At 36.4% G+C, this 17,742-nt stretch overlaps 1 protein-coding gene across 1 annotated transcript in view; it reads left to right on the top strand.

The window, feature by feature from the left end:
• PLGRKT (plasminogen receptor with a C-terminal lysine) overlaps window positions 1-17,742 on the top strand; it is a gene marked incomplete at its 3' end in the record, with an annotated part of 36,244 nt that overhangs the window by 12,300 nt on the left and 6,202 nt on the right.

The following is a 17,742-nucleotide window of genomic DNA, read 5'->3' as shown; positions in this document are numbered from 1 at the left end:
TTGCTCTGATCTGTGCTGGACCCCCAAGCCAGCTTGACTACTTCAGAATAAGAGAATGTTAAAACATGTTGTAAAGTTGGGTGCATTTTATATTTTTTATACCCTTCTTGGGACAGCTGAAAAGAAGGGATTGTGGCCTTGTAAACTGTATCTTAATGCTTTTTGGAAGAATAATAAAAACTCAATTGTCAGTTTGCCTTGATGTTGAAGGACTTACCCGTTGTTTGTATTGTCTTGGTATGGCTCCAGAATGAAATACCAGTCTGTATCAAGTGGGGACTGTTTATGGTAGAAGTTTGTTGAGGCTTCATTTTTATCATGAGCCTCTCCTTAAAGTTAACTTGCAAAATTATTTCCAAACAATATATCAGATCTACAGCTCAAGCCTAGTATATGGCCTTGCTAAGTGGTTTTAGCATGGCTGAATGGGTAAGAGGAAGTTCCAGGTCTCAGAGCATTTATAGCAGGTTATTTATTTTCATGAGCTGAGTGGGTACTCTTAACACAAAAGCAGAAATTTAATGTAATTCTCTTGTTGTATGCTATGTTCTGTACTTTCTCTTCTGGTCAGACTTTGATTTCTTGCTGTTTGGTTTTTTTGAACAACTCAAATGTATACCTTGAAAAAGCTCTTTCAATAACTGTTTACTAAGAAAGCCCTTTTAAGATGTACAAGACAACCTGGAAGAAGATACACATTTTTAAACTGGCAACAAAGAATGAAGCATTATTTGTGGCCGATTGTTCATTCTGCGGTATGGATTAGCACACTTTAAAGAGAACTTTTTTTTATTTGCTCTTTCTAGACAGTGACATTCCTTGACCAACAGGTGGGTCTTTTCATAGGAAATTGGATGAATTTGTGTACTTTGAAGCTTGCTAAAGAATTTATTGTGATGAGGCAGGCATAAGTATGATTACTGCATGATATATTGTCTTCAAGTAATTAAAAAAATCTCAACCTTGAATGCTCTGTGTAGTGTTACTTAGAGTGATAAGAAGCAAAATCGTGGTAGAAGGTCGTGGCACAGTACAGATAAAAATTCTAAATTTTATTTCTTACTGTTAATTAGTTTGATTCTAGGACTACACAGAGCAAAGCTTACTAAATTAACTTTGCACTACAGAAGAATATTTCTTTGCTAATGTGTAAAAGGCATTTTAAGTGCAGCTTAAAAGACTTTGACTTTAGGGTATAGATATAAAAAAGCCTAAGTTCTCCTGTGAAATTTTTGCCAAGCTTTCTCATGCATGTAGAGGAATCAAAAATGCTTTATTTTGTTTTCCAAATAAAAATGTACCATGACACACCCTCCTTACCCCCACCCCAGATTAGTTTTCAGTTTATCCCCTGCTGTTGTTTTTGGAGAGGTAACATCACTTTTGTCTCTAGACATTTGGTTTTCCTGGCTTTGCCTGGGGAACTCTACACGTGGAAAACCAAGACAGTCCCCAGGTTTCCTGTATATAGCCTGTCTGTAGGTACTCAGTGAACTACATGAAAGGTAACCTGTCAGAAGAGGAAGCTGAGATTTTGTTATATAAGGGGGGGTGGGGGTTATTTTTCCGCTGATGACGTGAAGATCTCTTGATGTGTGTGGGAATAATACTACATAGTGAACAGTGGGATTTGGTCTCTGAAATTAAAAAAATGTAAGTTCTCATAGCATTTGAAACCCTTGGTAACTGTTTTCATTTATATCTCAATGTATAAGGTGTTTTCTTAATGAGTAATGACAAGAAATGTTTCATTGGAACTCCACAGAGAATTGGTGTGGTACACCAAGTCCTTTAATAGTCCTTTAATGATTAACCTTTTTACTTTTTCATATATTAGTGTGCAACATCATTAATAATGACATCTGAATTGATGACTAGTTTACAGTTTTGTTATATCACAATTATTTTTTTTTAACATGAGATGACCGAAATGGGAAGGCAGTATCTTGATTGATGTGTTTGTGATATCTTTATGTATAACAATCATACCTAAGGTATTAAGCACTCTTTTGATGTTAACTATTGAAGTTTTCACCTAGATACCCTTGTGGGAAAACTGTGCAAAAAAGCAATTAGGAGAAAAACACTCAATTTTTCAGAGAATATAAGAGAAAAGTCTGTTGTATAGGGGACTACCTAGTGAAGTAAATGAAAGTGGGTCACCTCAAAAAGCAAGAATTGTGTAGCTGGAGTTTAAGCCATGTGGAGAAGATTAATTCCTAGCTTTGTTGAATTGCTAAATGTGATTCTGATCAGGTTTGAAACAATGATCTTACTTCTCCAATAATTTAGGTCAGAAGAAATTCTCTAAACTATTGCAGGGCATTTTTACTCTGGTTTGGAAAAAAAAAAATAAAGAAAAAAAGCCCCAGAAAATGAAAAACCTCTGTTTTCTCCAAATGAAACAATAAATCACATTCCTTCATCGTAAAAACTGTTCCTTGTATAGCAGCACCAGAGGAGCATTTTGCTCATGAGACTTCAGTCTCCCTAACGTCTGCTGGAAGGGTCATAAAGCAGGACATAAGCAATTGAGTACCTTTTTGGGAAATGTGAGGAATCAGTGTTTGATACAGGTAGGTACTGCATGGGCTATCCAGGGCTCGTGTGCAGCTGGATTTGTTACTCACAAATAGGGAAGAACTGATTTGGGGATGTAATATCAAAGGAGTCTTGGGTTGTGGTGGTGAGATCAGGGTCCTGAGGGTGGTAATGGGGAGACCAGATTTTGTCTTCTTCAGGAAACTGGTAGGTGAGATGCCCTAAGAGGCAGCTCTGGAGGATAAAGGAGTTCAGAAAAACTGACATGTTTAAGGACAACCACCTCCTAGTGTCCCTGGCAAGATAGAGCCCCTGGCCACCGTGCAGGCTGAGGGCTGACAACGCTGTGGAGGTGGAGGGGCCACTGGAAAACAGCAGCCAGAGCATAAGCCAGCAGTGTGCCCTGGCAGCAGGGTCAAAAAGGCCAACAATGAGGGCTTTGTAAGCAGTAGTGAAGCCAGTTGGTTGAGGAAAATTACTGTTGCCTTCTGTTCAGTGCTGCTTTAAATGTGTTTAAATACTGCATGCAATTTTTGCTCCCTTTCTCCTCCCCAATACAACAAAAATGCAGGTGAAAAGGAGCAAGTTTAGCAGTGGACCATCAAGAAAGATGGTCAAGGGCTGAAGCACTTTTTTAGAGGAAGCCAAGTGAGCTGGACTTACTCAAACTGTAGAGGGACACTTTTCACATCACAGTGGTGCGTTGGAGGGGAGTGAGAGCTAGTGGGTATACATTGAAACAGGATGGGGGGAGCAGTTCAGACTGAATATATGGAGAAACCTTTTCCCCAAGGACAACCAAGCAGTTGAGCAGAGGCCCAGTGAAGCTGTGCAACCTCCATCCTTAGAGATTTTCAACACCTGACAGGATAAAGCCCTCAGCAACCTGGTCTGATCACATCAGCTGACCCTGCGTAAGTCCTGTCCAACCTGAGTTGGATGCTCTGACCACCATGGAAGTAGGTGCAGATAGTGGACCACTGTATTTTCTGAATCCTATGAGGTAGGATTTCCTCACATCTGCTTCTTCCCAGACTGAGAATTATTATGAGTTACTGCTTGATGTCTGCACCACATGCACAGCAACAGTCTGTTGAAACGAGCTGTGACTTGGTCTCACTTTTAACTGATGGTTGTTAGATAGACTTCAGGTGTGTGTGATACTGATACAGAAGTAACATCATAAGGAAGGGAATTCAGAATTAAAGCCTCAGTGTGCCTTGCTTGTCAGATAGCAAGAATCTTGTTGTCTGTGGGAATAATTTACTTGAAAAAGAACTGTACAATCTCCCGTAATTTTGAAAGTGTTATAATACCTATTGCTGTATTTGTAGGTAAGTTTCCCCGACACTGCTTAATATTATGTATCCAGCAGTAGCACATACATAAATCCCTCTAAATCAGCAATTCCAGTAAAAAGCTATAACCATTATTTAAGCAAAACTTGTTACAAAAGTATTGCTTTAAGATTACAGCAGGTTGGCTCTGCCAAGCTTTCAAGGGCAGATCAGACTGTTAAGAGTGGAAGACTGGAGGACTAGAGTTCTTGAAAAATGTGAAGGTAACACAGAAGAAGGCAAAAATCAGTGAACGCGCTGGAAGGAAAAGAGAGTAGTTAATGCTTAGGGTGTATCATTGTTTCTGTGGCTGACAAGATATTTATTGTTGTTTTGGGATAGCAGTTCATAGTGATCTGGAGTTTTTGTTCAGTTGAGTTTTGGGTTTTTTTTTCCAGCAAGAGAATTCCTTATCAGACGAAAGGATAATCTTGTCTGTGGGATAGCATAATTGCATTCAGTAGTCAGAGATAATCCTCCAAATTAATCTTTGATGGGAGCCACATAACCTTTGAGAAAATAAACAGGCCAGGAAAGTAATACACTTTTGACAAATCTTGTATTTACCCATAATAAAAGTGTTTGATTATAACCTCCTGTCTGTAATATGTATCTCTGGATAGTCTCACTTCCCTTCTCCTGCCATCCCTCTTCTCTCCCAATTTCATTATGTCAGATTGTAAAGTGCATTCTTCTCCCCAGGTAATATTGGATAGCCAGGAAACAGCCATAGAACTGCTTTCGTAGCAGTTAGTCTTTGGGGGTTTACAGACTTCCTCCCTGTGTGGTCATGGGAGAGGTTCCCTACTCCTTGGTGGAAAAAAATGCCAACAGCAAGTAACGCTCGAAAAGTAAGGGGTTGATTTTTATGTTTTGACAATGCAGTGCAATTACATCTTTTCTGAAAACCTGTGTCAGCCTTTCCTTGTTTTCAAATCTTCTTCCCTCTTTTGGGGACCCCAGTGTCATACAGGTTCATTTTGAGCCATGAGGAGTCTACATTATCCTATTCTAATGAGGGCCAGTGGTGGTACTGAAGTTCCTCTGCAGTTCTGTACCTAACTGGGTACGTTTATGCTCCTTTTTTCCCTTTGGTGATGTGTTGTTTGTTTTTTTTTTTTCTTTCCCTGCGTTGTTTTAACAGCTCTTTTTAAAGCTTTGGCAGTGATGCAAAATAAGGGAAATAAAAACTACAGACATTTTTTTCACCCAGTTAGTAAAAATTGTTGAGCTGAATAGCTGGGCAGATTAGTACAAAACACGGTCAGGGAAACTCATTTTCCACTTCAATAACGTGTAGTCTCTCTTTTTAACAATGAAAAAGAATATAGCAGTTTCTTCTGTAAGTGAAATGTTTTTCTGAACACAGCACAGAAATGCCAAAAACATATTTAACTCTTGCAGATTCTGTACCTGTAGAAACAAGTTAATTAACTCAAGTTGTAAATCACAAGCTTTCTACTTCCAAAAATGACTCTTAAGTGTTCTGTGCTTTCATCTATTCTTCAGTTCTTGCCTATGGGGAAAGATGTATGCATTTTACACTGTCTGTATGAGATATGCCACATGCATTCATGATTCAGCTTAAAGTGAAACTGCAGATGAGTGCTGTTTCCATGTCTGCAAATGGTCTGACTCATAAGAATATGCTTTGGAATATTATTCCATCATAACATTAATGTGTAAACATTAATTTCATTAGACTGTTATTTGATGTTCTAAAAGATGTGTGATGAAAGTATTTGGATTTGGAAATACTATCAAAAACTCAGTGAAAGCCTGGATAGATGCAACTTAATATCATCTTTTTTCTTTCCTCTACACTGTAGCACATGGTTAGAGGCAAAACATAGCATAATTGCATTACTTTCCTGCCAGGGTTATATTGCCTTAAGAGGTGTGCATTGAGTGGCAATAAATGAAAGGAATTAAGCAAGTTTTCTTATCATATTCAACAATTTGTCCTTAAATCTTAAATGAAAATATAGAAGTACCCTGTAGCAAGCTTCTTAATAAACCATGTCTTATGCCCAAAGTATATTGGTTTTTTGTCTGACTTAAAATAATAATAGTAAAAAAAAATAAAGTCAGACCTATTGTAAGTGATAGAAAAGGACTAGAACATTTCAGTTTATGTCCAGACACTCAGCAGTTTATCAATATAAATATGGCCATAATTCAATTAAATGTTTGTGTAAAATTTTAGATTGGAGGATTGGTTTAGTATTCTGATTGTTTCAATGAATTGGAAAGCACTGAAGTAATAAGAAGTGGTATAATAGGTAATAGGATAAAAGCCAGTCCAGAGCATTATATTCAAGAAGGAAAAGTGAAATAGATTAACTGACTATAAGTGATTAGACTTCAGAACCTTAAAAAAGACCTAGGTTTTATATGCTTGTGCATACTTATAAGTGTATTTTTAATATAGATATGTACTGATAAAGAAGTTGAGTCAACAGCACCGATTCTTGTAAAAGCAAATGTAATTGTGGAATTATTAACCAGGGGATAAAGTTACTCAATTTGCACTACTGATGACTTTGCTGGGAAAAAAAAATTGATACTTCTTGTAATGAGCAGACAAGCTGTGAAAAGTTCAGAAGATGGCAGTAAAGGCATTGGAACCCATGAGGAAAGAATGAAAAAAATCATATTTTTCTGATGCTATAAACACGTCTGGTATGAATTTTCAGTTTGTGTGTGTTGGTGGTATATTTTTTAATCCGCTCATTTTTCTCATGTGTCTGTCTAGAGATACTGAGTCTTTTTCATTGCAACAGCAAGAAAGCAAGAATTGGGATAAATATTAGGAGACTTTGACTGCTTAACTGTCGTTATATAGGTATCATGGTTTAACTCCTGCCAGTAACTAAGTACCACACATCCACTCACCCACTCCCCCTCACCCAGAGGGACGGGGAGGAGAATTGGAAAAGAATGTAAAACTTGAGGGTTGAAATAAGAACAATTTAATAGGCAAAGCAAAAGCCATGCACACAAGCAAAGTAAAACAAGGAATTCACTCACCACTTCCCATGGGCAGGCGGGTGCTCAGCCATCCCCAGGAAAGCCGGGCTCCATCACGCGTAATGGTTACTGGGGAAGACAAACGCCATAATGCCAAATGGCCCCCCACCCTTCCTTTTTCTTCCCCCGTTTATATACTTAGCATGACATCATATGATATGGAATATCCCTTTGGCTAGTTCAGGTCACCTGTCCTGGCTCTGTCCCCTTCCAGTTTTCCATGTCCCTCCAGCCCTCTGGCTGGCAGGGACCAGGGAACTGAATGGTCCTTGACTTAGTATAAACATCACCCAGCAACAACCAAAACCATCCATGTCCTGCCAGCATTGTTCTCACACCAAATCCAAAACACAGCACTGCACCAGCGACTGGGAAGAAAATTAACTCCATCCCACCTGAAACCAGGACAATAGGTTACTAAGAAAGGCAGTGAAATCTGCCACTGGTGGTCTTGATTGGGGTAAATAAATGTCTGTTTCATCTCCCTGCTTTCAGGCTAACATTAAAGGACCTCTAAATGCCTTATCCTCTTGACTTCATGAATGCTGAAGCTCAAGTACCTGAACAGAATGCAGGTCCATTTAACTGAGGTCTGTTAATACGTAACAATTCTTCCTTCTAGATTTATTTTGCACTTAATACTGTGTCACCCTTAGCAACATCTCTTTTCCAACCTTACAATTTCTGAGCAGCTCAAACACATCAGTAAATGTGATTTTTTTTAATTTTTTTTTTTTAAATATAGAACATACCTGCATTTCAGGACTTAACACTGATTTCTGTGTGAATGCTACCTAGCAAAGATTACAAGATGTTGTCATTTCAATTATACAGCTGTTTGTTATTGGTGTTTAGTTTTCCATCTCAATGTTTTTTTTGAAAATGTACACAACAATTTTATGCCCAGTAAGAAATAAGTTTGAACTTTTCAACAGGAGTTTTAAGTTTGTTTCTTATTGTGAAGTATCTGATAAGCTAGTTATCCTCCTAGTGGTTTTTGAAATTCTTACTTTCTAAGAAGCAAAAATTTCTATGGTAACTTATGTGATAGGATATAGTGAAAGAGACATTTGAAACATTTTAAGCACTTGTTCAAGTGAAAAATTAAATAGCATAGATAAAGTACAAGCATAGTTAAGAAGATAGATGTTTTCTATACCAGTACATACACCTTCCTTAAGTTATTGGTTTTGTGAGATTTGAATTGAATAATGGATTCTACTGATCTTAGGATATTGTAATACATAACACTTTGCCAAACTTCCTTTACTACTGCAGATACTGAGGATTTTGTGAGGGAGAGATGAGGAAAAACTGACTTATTTGTCAGGCAGCTTGATGATCTCTGCCCTTCTCACCCCAGTTTTAAACTGGGAAAGAATTTGTATTTGAGGTGAAGATTTTATATGCGTAATTTTTATTTCAGTTAAATTAAAAATGTGTTAAGAGTGTAAAGATACTATTACAAGATAGGTCAGTAGGATTTTTATGAGAAAGTAGATACTGGGCCACATTTGGTTTTAGTAATTTGACTTAAATACTAACACAAAATGTTAATGAAAACCGAAGAAGAAAACAAAATTTCTGAAAAGGGAAAATATTAATGTCTGTTTGATATGTAGTAGACTAAGAGTACTCCATCTGAGGCAGGTGAGATGAATTGACATAATAAGCCTATCATTTTGGTTTTGGTAAGGACGTCTATCTTTTACACGTTCCTGCCTTATCCCAGGATTCTTTTTGAGTAACGAGCTCAAAGCTTTTAGCAGGAATGGCAAAGAGAGTGTAAGAAAATCTGAGTCAGGGCAGGGGGAGATACTATCTATTTTATTTGAAGATTAAGTATATTTGCAAATAGTGTTGTGGGATCCTATTGGTTTTTTTTTTCTTAAAAAGTTCAATTAACTCATTACTCATTCTACATACTATTGATGATTTATCAGTTGATCATAAAATGAGGTGACTGCTGAAAGGCATATGTATGCTATGTTTTGACTCTTGGCAGGAAGAAGAATCACTAATGTTAAAATGTCAGGATGTTTCTGAGCAATAAAAAACTTATTTTCATGCTTTATCACTTTCATTGATAAAAAAAAAAAGACACATGGTTCCATGGGCTGCTTTCTATAGAATCCTTCCTGTGGATAATAAAACTTCGCGTGGTGACATTCTTCCCATCTACAGATTTGCCAACTTATCATTGTTAGTAAAAGATCAGCCACATCCATGATGATTCTGAAAAATGTGATTTTTCCTAATGCCTTAGACACTGAGCAATTTTGTGCAGGGTTTTGTAAGTCCCTAACCTTTTCCTCTCTAAAGTTTTCACTGATAATTAGTCAAAAGGATTTTTTAAAGTTCTATTACAATGGAAACAGTTGTTCCCTTTCTTCCACGTGAAGCAAAATATAAGCAAGCTTTCCCTTTCCTGACTACTACCACCCTTTTCCCCTTGGGGTGGGAAGTAGTTAGATTTGTTTCTATTGACAAGGTACTAGTAGCGCTTATAGCATCTCTAATGCATTTGTCTTGAAGCATTAGAAAAATTATTTAGCCCCTTAGGTGATCTGGGCTTAATTCAGGAAATAAATGCTCTCTGGTAACAATCCTATATCCTTATTAGTTTGTGTGCATCAAATGGAACAGAACAAGATGAATGATATCTGTACTGAGGAAGATTAGAACAATCTGTCTTAGAGGAAGAAAGCAGTTTGGTTGGTATTAGCTGAGAGATTGTATACTCTGCCTGATCACTGTAAAGAAAGAAATCCAGTGGTTTACAGAGTAGATTTTAATAACTATTTCTAACATGCAAGCAATACCATCAAAAGATGCAAAACAGACTGATTGCTCCACTGATAATGACAAAAATGTTAATTAAATCTGTTCAATGGAATTGGTTCTGCCAGTGTTTTTGCTTGGGAATATCTGTGACTAGTACATATCATTGTGAATGCAGCTTGCTTAAGTAAAATTTTTATCTTGCTTGGAGGTGCAGCTGCAGCTAACCCTTACACATGTAGACTTCGTTGTAGGGGGGATTTAACTGACTTCCAAGAATAAATGCCTTCTGAAGCTGCCTCCTTTAATGCTAGGAATTTTCCACAGTTCCTTCCTCCTTAGTAGAGCAAACATACCATTTTATTCTTCTGCTGTTAAGTCCACTGAAGTTGAATCTGGTAATATATTTGTTTTTCTATGAAATACTATTTCTTGAATGCTAAGTTAAAAAAAAAGAAATAAAAAGAAAAAGAGGGGGCAATGGAGAAGCCTTATATTGAGCAGAACTCAAAAGAGCCCAGGAGGTACAATGGGTAAGAAAGAGATTTTACACCTATTTCAATTCCATAACAAAAATGGTATAGAGAGTGCCACAGTAGTTTTGCAAGTCAGAATCTGAAATGGATAGGAACAAACATCATATTTGCATAATTTATTGGTATTATAACATCCTTTTATACCACTATCATTTTACAGCCATTTCTTCTGGTTTTCATTTTTTATTCCATGCTCTGAGTCTCTATTTCTTTTTTTTTTAAAAAAAAAAAAAACACACCAGGTTGAGGCACACAAGGAGGCATTATTGGGGCATGGAAATAACAAATTGAATAGTTCTTACTTATTGAGTTATAAGTCACATTTTGTTAACTCCATGTCTTACACTGCCTGATCTACTTTACCATTCCTACAGCATGGCTAAGTTTTTACATAACTGGCTATCCAATGACTTTGATTTGTCTTTTTAGAACTTGTATAAAACTCCTGAGAATTCTAAATACTCATAATACTACCTTAAAACTTTGCTTACTCTGTAGATAAGATTATTAAATGCAGGTGGAAGACACCCTTCCTCACTCTGCTGCATGTTTGTTGCTTAAAGGCCACACGTCAGAAGCATGGAATTGCTAGGTTACTGCCAAGAAATCTTACTTTCATACTACAGTCTGTTGGATTGAGCCTCTCCTTTGCAAGCTTAAAACATCAAATGGATTTAGGTGCTTTTGATGTTATTTTCTTTTTATATGGCACGTAATTCCAGTAATTTATTGACAACAACAGGAATATAAAGGAGTTTTTTTCAGTGCAGCTCACATTCTGGCTGGCGGCTAATATTGTGAGACCCCTTTCTTTTTATGATAGCTCTTAGCTTGTAAATGTTTTGTAAGGTGTCTTTGCACTTGAAGCTTTAAAAATTGAGTTTTCTTTGTACAGAGTGTAGTTTCTTGCAGTGCTAATAATTTTAATTGCTGTGTGTACTTGATGTGAAGAATATTTGCAAACAAGTTTTGAAGCACCAGGATAAAACATTTGAGTCTGATTTGTTTTGTTTGATCTAGAGGCCCATTTCCTGACACTTCTGTGTGCATGCTGGTCGTAGAAACAAGCAGACACTGCATAATTATTACATGTTAATGTCTCTGTATTGCACTCTGGTGGCTTACGGTGGAGGTGTAAACATAGGTATCACTATTCTATTTTCCATTTATTTTTGCTAAACATCCATTTGTAGCAGCTTCTGGTTTTGTACATTTATGAGGAATGACAAGTTACATAAGCCTTTAATCTTTTGTTTGCTTATGAAATGCCAGTTGCATTGCTCCTGCAAGGGATTTGTGCTGTTACTTAGGTATACTACCTGCACACCAGCTTTCATATGTGTTTTGTAAGTGATTTGCAGATTTTTGTAGGTGAAACTGTCATATTTTTGAAAAATTAAGTCTTATTTTCATTGCACCTCTGAGTACTCAAAAGTCACTAGTTATTCAAAGAATGCTTTCAGCATCTGATCATTGAAAAACTGTAAGTGAAAATGACCTTCTATTACAGCCACAGTAGCCACGGCCTGTAACAGATGTACAAGAGATTAGCCTGTGACAAAACTGAAGGTTCTTTTAACATGAGTGTAAGGATATTCCAACAGTTTATTCATGTTTCTCTTTCCTTAGATTTTGATAGTGAGTTTCAGAACTTAAGTAGAGATGGTGTATATTTACCTGGCTGATAATTCCTTCTAAGGTAGATTAGTTCCTTTTCTTGCCTGCATATCAGTTTACCAGGCTGTCAGCATGATTATGTTGTAATGATGGTGACATGAAATACAGTTCCCTAAACAGATTTCCTGCTATGACCACTCTCGGGCCAAGTGTTGCCCTTGTCCACTCTTTTAGAGGTGTAGGGGAAAATTGCATGTCTGCCAGGAGAGCCATTAAATGTATCAGGTTGCAAATAGAGGCTTTATCCAAGGGTGGTTGCTATGTCTTCCTCTCTCCAGATACAACTTAACCTGCAGGAAATACATCAAAGAAATTGTATTTTATACACAAGAGACAGCATTTTGCATAGGCTTTGCCTTCCATTTCTTTTGAGCCTTTGTAGACCACCTTGCATCCCATTTGTTTTGCTTTGTGCATCCCCTTAATACAAAACAGAAGTACCATCTGTTCCTTCTTTCATACAGCATCTGAACTTGAAACAGAAAGGTGGACAGAAAGAGAGGAAACAAGCTAAGAATCTAAAGTATCTGAAATTCCCAGCCTATCTACCAGTGCTGATGTGGCTTGTAATCAAGAGGGGACTGTTTATTTTTTTGCAAGTTGTTGGAGTTGAATAAACTATTTCAGATGAGAATTTTCTCCCACTGGATTTTAATCAATGAAATGATAGTATAAATGCCCTTTTCTGTGGTTTGACATCATTGTGACAGCCTGAAGAATAATCAATAGAAATGATAAGGATGGTTACCACTGACTAGTTTATTAGCATTATCAGTTTCACAGTAACTGACCTTTTCCCTCTCCGCCTCACTTATCTTCATCTGTCATGTTTCATTTTGTCAGATTGATTTCCTTTTACTGTAACAGTTGGTATGTGGCAGACTTCAAATGCTAATCAGCCCTTACAGTTTCTCACACTGTCCAGAAACTACTAGCTGTATTTAAAGAAAAATGGGACAGTTATTTCTAATTGGATCCCCCTAACAGTGTTACAATATATAAAATGTTACTTGCTACTAATACCGGGTTTACTTTGAAATACTAAACTTAAGTGTTAAAATTACATGATTGATATTTATTACCAGTAAGGAAGTTGTGCTACTGTCATTTAAGAAAGTATGTTCACTATGGAATTAAACACACAGAAATGTATATAGTTTGGGGGTTTTTTTAGATTATGATATTAACTGTACTTGTGTATGGTCTGTAAAACATGGTCTGATTGTTGTAGGATGTGATTTCTTGACAGTAATGAAAAAGCATGCTTGGATGTGTACTAATGCATCCACATCACGGCTTCAGCTCTTTTGTGCCTGATGCAGCAACCTGGCTGGGAAAACTACAGCATCTCCCTTCCTCCCATGGTGAACTTGCTCCTGAGGTTCTTTACCTATAGTTTTAATGCAAGCATAATCATGTAAATAGTCCCTATTGAAGTTTTGTGGCTATATAGATGGGAGGCTTATGTATTTAAAATTAATAAAATTTATTCCCTAAGATGTGGCACTTAGAACTGTTGTTCACCTGATGTGTATGATGTGCACCTGTGGCTTGTTTCCTCAATAATCAAGTTCTCCCATCAGTGAGATTATTTTAAATAAACTACAGCACACTTCTACTAAGTTACTAAGTTTGAATTATACAAATTTTTTTATAAATCTTATCTTATATAAAGTTCTATGTATGAAGTTACGGTTTGCAGTAAAATTAATACCTGCTGTCCTTATTTCTTGCTTCTGATCTGCCTTAATGGGAAAAGAAGTAATTTTAAATGGCATTGCAAAGCAAGTCCTAAGGGAGTACACATGGCCTTTGTCATAAAATCTGCATGTTAATAGATCAAAAGTCTTCTCCACCCTTTCACTAGCCCAGTGTGGCTGGCATTTTCAATAGAACACATGTGGAGGAAAATAAGACACAATTACTAAGAAATTAACAGCTGAAAATGGGATATTGATTTGAACTGCAGTCAAACATGATTTGGTTTTCTATCTTTCATCTAATTTGGAACCATCTTTTGTGGTGGACTCCTGAGTCTTTCCCTACATAGATCTGCTTTCAAATCCCGACTTGCTTAAGGTTAACATAATCTTAATGTAGTAATTTTACCTTATGATCTACCAATAGTTTTTGCTAGTGTAAAGTCAGCGGATTAGGGTATCCTGGTCATTCAAAACTGTCGGAGCTCAAGATGTGTGATTCAGTTTGGCATGTTAAATGGGTAAGCATAAGGATATTGTCCTTGAATTTTTTGAAAATTTGAAAGACTGAGGCACATAGGACGTGCTTGAGTGCCCATGTAGGTGCTTAATTTTGCAAGTTAGAGCATTCATTTAAATGAATTCATTTAAATGCATTTAACCTTTTAGTGTCAAACATTGCTCATAAACCCATTTAGCTGATCAGATGTCGGGTCTGAACATGTTAAAGCAGTCTTTGATGACACAGGGTAGGTAGGTGCCCTGCCTTATGTCTGCTGTGTCAGTCTGCCAGGGGGGTGTTTCCTGCTGTCCTGAACACGTATTTGCTGGAGCCCACACGTGGAAAGTGATGGCAGCATTGACCCGTGTCACTCAGCAGCATGCTGTTGCCACTCTGCAAAGGGCTCAGGGATTCTCCAAACTTGTTTTGTTGGGGGTTTTTTTCTACAATTATTTCAGTAAGTTTGTCTAATGAAACTGTAACTTCTGGGACAACTTTGGCCATAATTGTTGCTCAGTTTTCCCTTTTCCTTTCCTTAAAGAAAGTTTGAAATCCAGTGAAGTCAGTGTGGAATTGCCCTGGAACACCTTGACTAAGTCTCTGTTATGCAAATTTCTGTTGTAGTCCTACAGCTACGACTATAGTCTTTTGTTTTGGCAAGATGAAACTATGACAAGTGACAAAATTGATCTTGGCAATGGAAAGCAAGAATGAAGATTTTTTTCAGAATAAAGGAGGACAGAAGAAAGGGCAGGTTTCTGGTGAGGTATTCCTAGGTTTGGCATAAGATTGCATAGGTGCAGAGAGATTTTGGAGCACATTTAGTGATGTTTGTGTGTTGTTATTAGATTTTATCTGTGTGACTTATGACTAAATAAAAATCAAACCTTTACAGCAGTACTGTAGATTACATAGCATCCCTGAAAATATCTCAGTGTTTTCTTGATGCTACATTGTAAGTTTATGGACAAAACAGAGATATTGTATAGTAAACTGTTGTAACATCATACAACTTCAGTAATGGCAAGAATTAAATTATTAATTTAGCTAAATGTCACTAGGTCTACTTTTTACTGCCTTCTGTGCATCAAGATTCCGCTCAAACCTTTTCTTCTTGGCTGTGCCACGTTTCCCCATGTACCTAAAGTGCTCATCTCTTAAGACTCATCCGTCTAAAGCTTCCCTCCAACACATTTTTTTAAAAGAATTTAATTTAAATACGGTATTGGGTTTCACCTAGCTAAAATTTGACATCCACATTCAAGAATTTTGCTCAAAGGAAAGAAATTATAAGCATTTTCTATGTGTTCCCCGCCCTCCCTTATTTTTGGATGGGTGACCATGTAGAAAGTTGAGGGGTGGTTTGTTTTTTTTTAAGTGTGTGTGAAATCCTTCTCTATAGAAAAGAATATAAAAATTGATTTATGTGATCTGGCTGCTGTTTATAATATTAAAAAAAAATTAGTTTTCATTTATACTAAATTATTTATATAATAGATACATGTGAAAATATCCTTGGGCTTCTGGAATTTGATATGATAGGCTCCTACAGAAAGGTGTTTGACCTTAGCATCTGTGACTTAGTAATGTCTTTTGTCTTTCAGTACATCTTGTGTGAGGGGGGTTTGTTGAGGGTTTTTTTTTTGGTTTTAAAAAAAAATGTTAGGATCCTGAAGTTTACTTTTGTAGATACAGACTTACAGCTTTATTTTTATTCTATGCTTACTTCTTTCTATGGTCTGTATATTAAACTTTTCTGCAGCATTAAGTTTCCTTTTAGCATGACCTATATTTCATCAGCATATCCTTGTCCCACTTCCTCCCCATGTACTTCTTCAAATTGAAGCTCATTTAGAGTAATATTGTGCATCTTGGAAGCGTAGGCTTTGTGCTGACAGGCAGACAAAGGATCCCTTAATACTTTTCACACATGTTGAAACTACACACATAATCAAATCAAAGAGGAAAATAGAGGTCATTAAATTGATATTACATGTCATTATTTTATCTCGTCATGTCAACCCCTCGGCAGTTTACCAGGCTGGATACTGGGGACCACAGTACTAATCAACGGGCAGTGTGCTTGTTTACTGCAGAATTTCCAAGTATCTCATAGGTGACAAAATATATTCTAATTATTTTGATATTTTATTAAGTGGTTTGATAGCCATCATATAATTACCACTTCTGAAAAAAGTTATCTGAAACTTATAGATATCAGGAAGGTAGAGCCTGTTGGTATTTTTTGTAAGAACAACAATTACAGTATAAATCTTGAGGAAAGAGAAACAGATGAACAGTATTGTGAGACTGCAGTGAATGTTGTTTTTCCTACTGTGTACAATTATATGTAATTAGATCTGTCCTTTTTTTATTATGCTGTCTAAAAAATTAATTCTGTCTCTCTAGTAGGTACTGAATACGCTTGTAAATAAGATAGCAAGATCAACAGAGTCTGAAAAAATAATTAGTAACAATTTAACAGAAATTGTTCTGTTCCGGCTAAGTCAACAGTAATGGAGATGAATAAAGGGTGGGAACCTTAAGTAATTACAAATCCTTTAAATCATTTTTGAATTTAAAAGGAGGAGAAAAGAACAGATTTAATTACTTTTATAGATGCATGAGAAGAGAACTTTCTGAATTTGCACTTTGTTCTTTCTTTTCTAGAATACATTCTTTAGGCAGCTAGTATTCCATTTCCTGTACCTTGTTGGATGTTTTATGCAACCTGGTTAGCTAGGTTAGATATACCAACTCAGGTACTCTGTTTTTTTCCCCCAAAAAATTAGTTACAAACATTAATGTGAAGAAGCAGACTTCTTATTGTGTTAAGTAATTTCTGTATTCTGGTTTGAGAATGCTTATTTTTGGCAAAGTTCTTAAATTTTGCATCCCTCTAAGGACAATTGTTTTTTGGTGTTCTGTACAGTAGAGGGGAACTTTTAAGAAATACTAGATTTACCTTTATTTAATGGAAATGTACCAGTATGTTTAGATGGGGCACATGATTTAAAAAAATAATATATATATCTAATAGTCTGCCTTTTTATTCTTTATTCTTATTTGACATAGAAAGCCCTAATTTGATGTGTGAATATACTGTCTAGATTGTAGTTTCTGCATTATTTTTTTAACTGTAGTTACAGTATTCTCTTATGGACTTTTGATACGTATTCCAGTATCTTTAAAAGATCTTATACCTTCGCAGCATTTTTTTTCTGTATTTGCAAACTATGGTGTTTCAAAGGAGTTATTAACTTTATGATGCATTATGAAAAAGAGAAATCCTCAAAGGGCAAAGAGTATCAGGATTGACCCTAAAGATAATATCAGCTAAGTTAAAAACAAGCAGAATAAATTGGCAAGCAGATAGGTGGTACTCTTTGGATCACCATGGAAACACAAAGGTCAGAGAACCTTAACCTAGGGAGTACTGCTGAGACTTGGGGAGCTCTCAAAACCCAATACTGGTATTTTGGTTTTCTTGACCTTGAGAAACAGCATTAGACAGATTCTGCATTAAAGCATTTGCTAATTTGACCTGAATGCTTTCTTGGTATAAACTATTCTGAGATATTAGTACTGAATTTCATTCTCAATTGAAAGCTATGAATGACTGAAGTAGAAGGAAAAAA

Source organism: Falco punctatus (assembly GCF_963210335.1).
Source record: "Falco punctatus genome assembly, chromosome: Z".
In the NCBI taxonomy this organism is placed as follows: Eukaryota; Metazoa; Chordata; class Aves; order Falconiformes; family Falconidae; genus Falco; species Falco punctatus.
The sequence above is the reverse complement of the archived record's forward strand: the minus strand, read 5'-3'. Positions and strand labels throughout refer to the sequence as shown.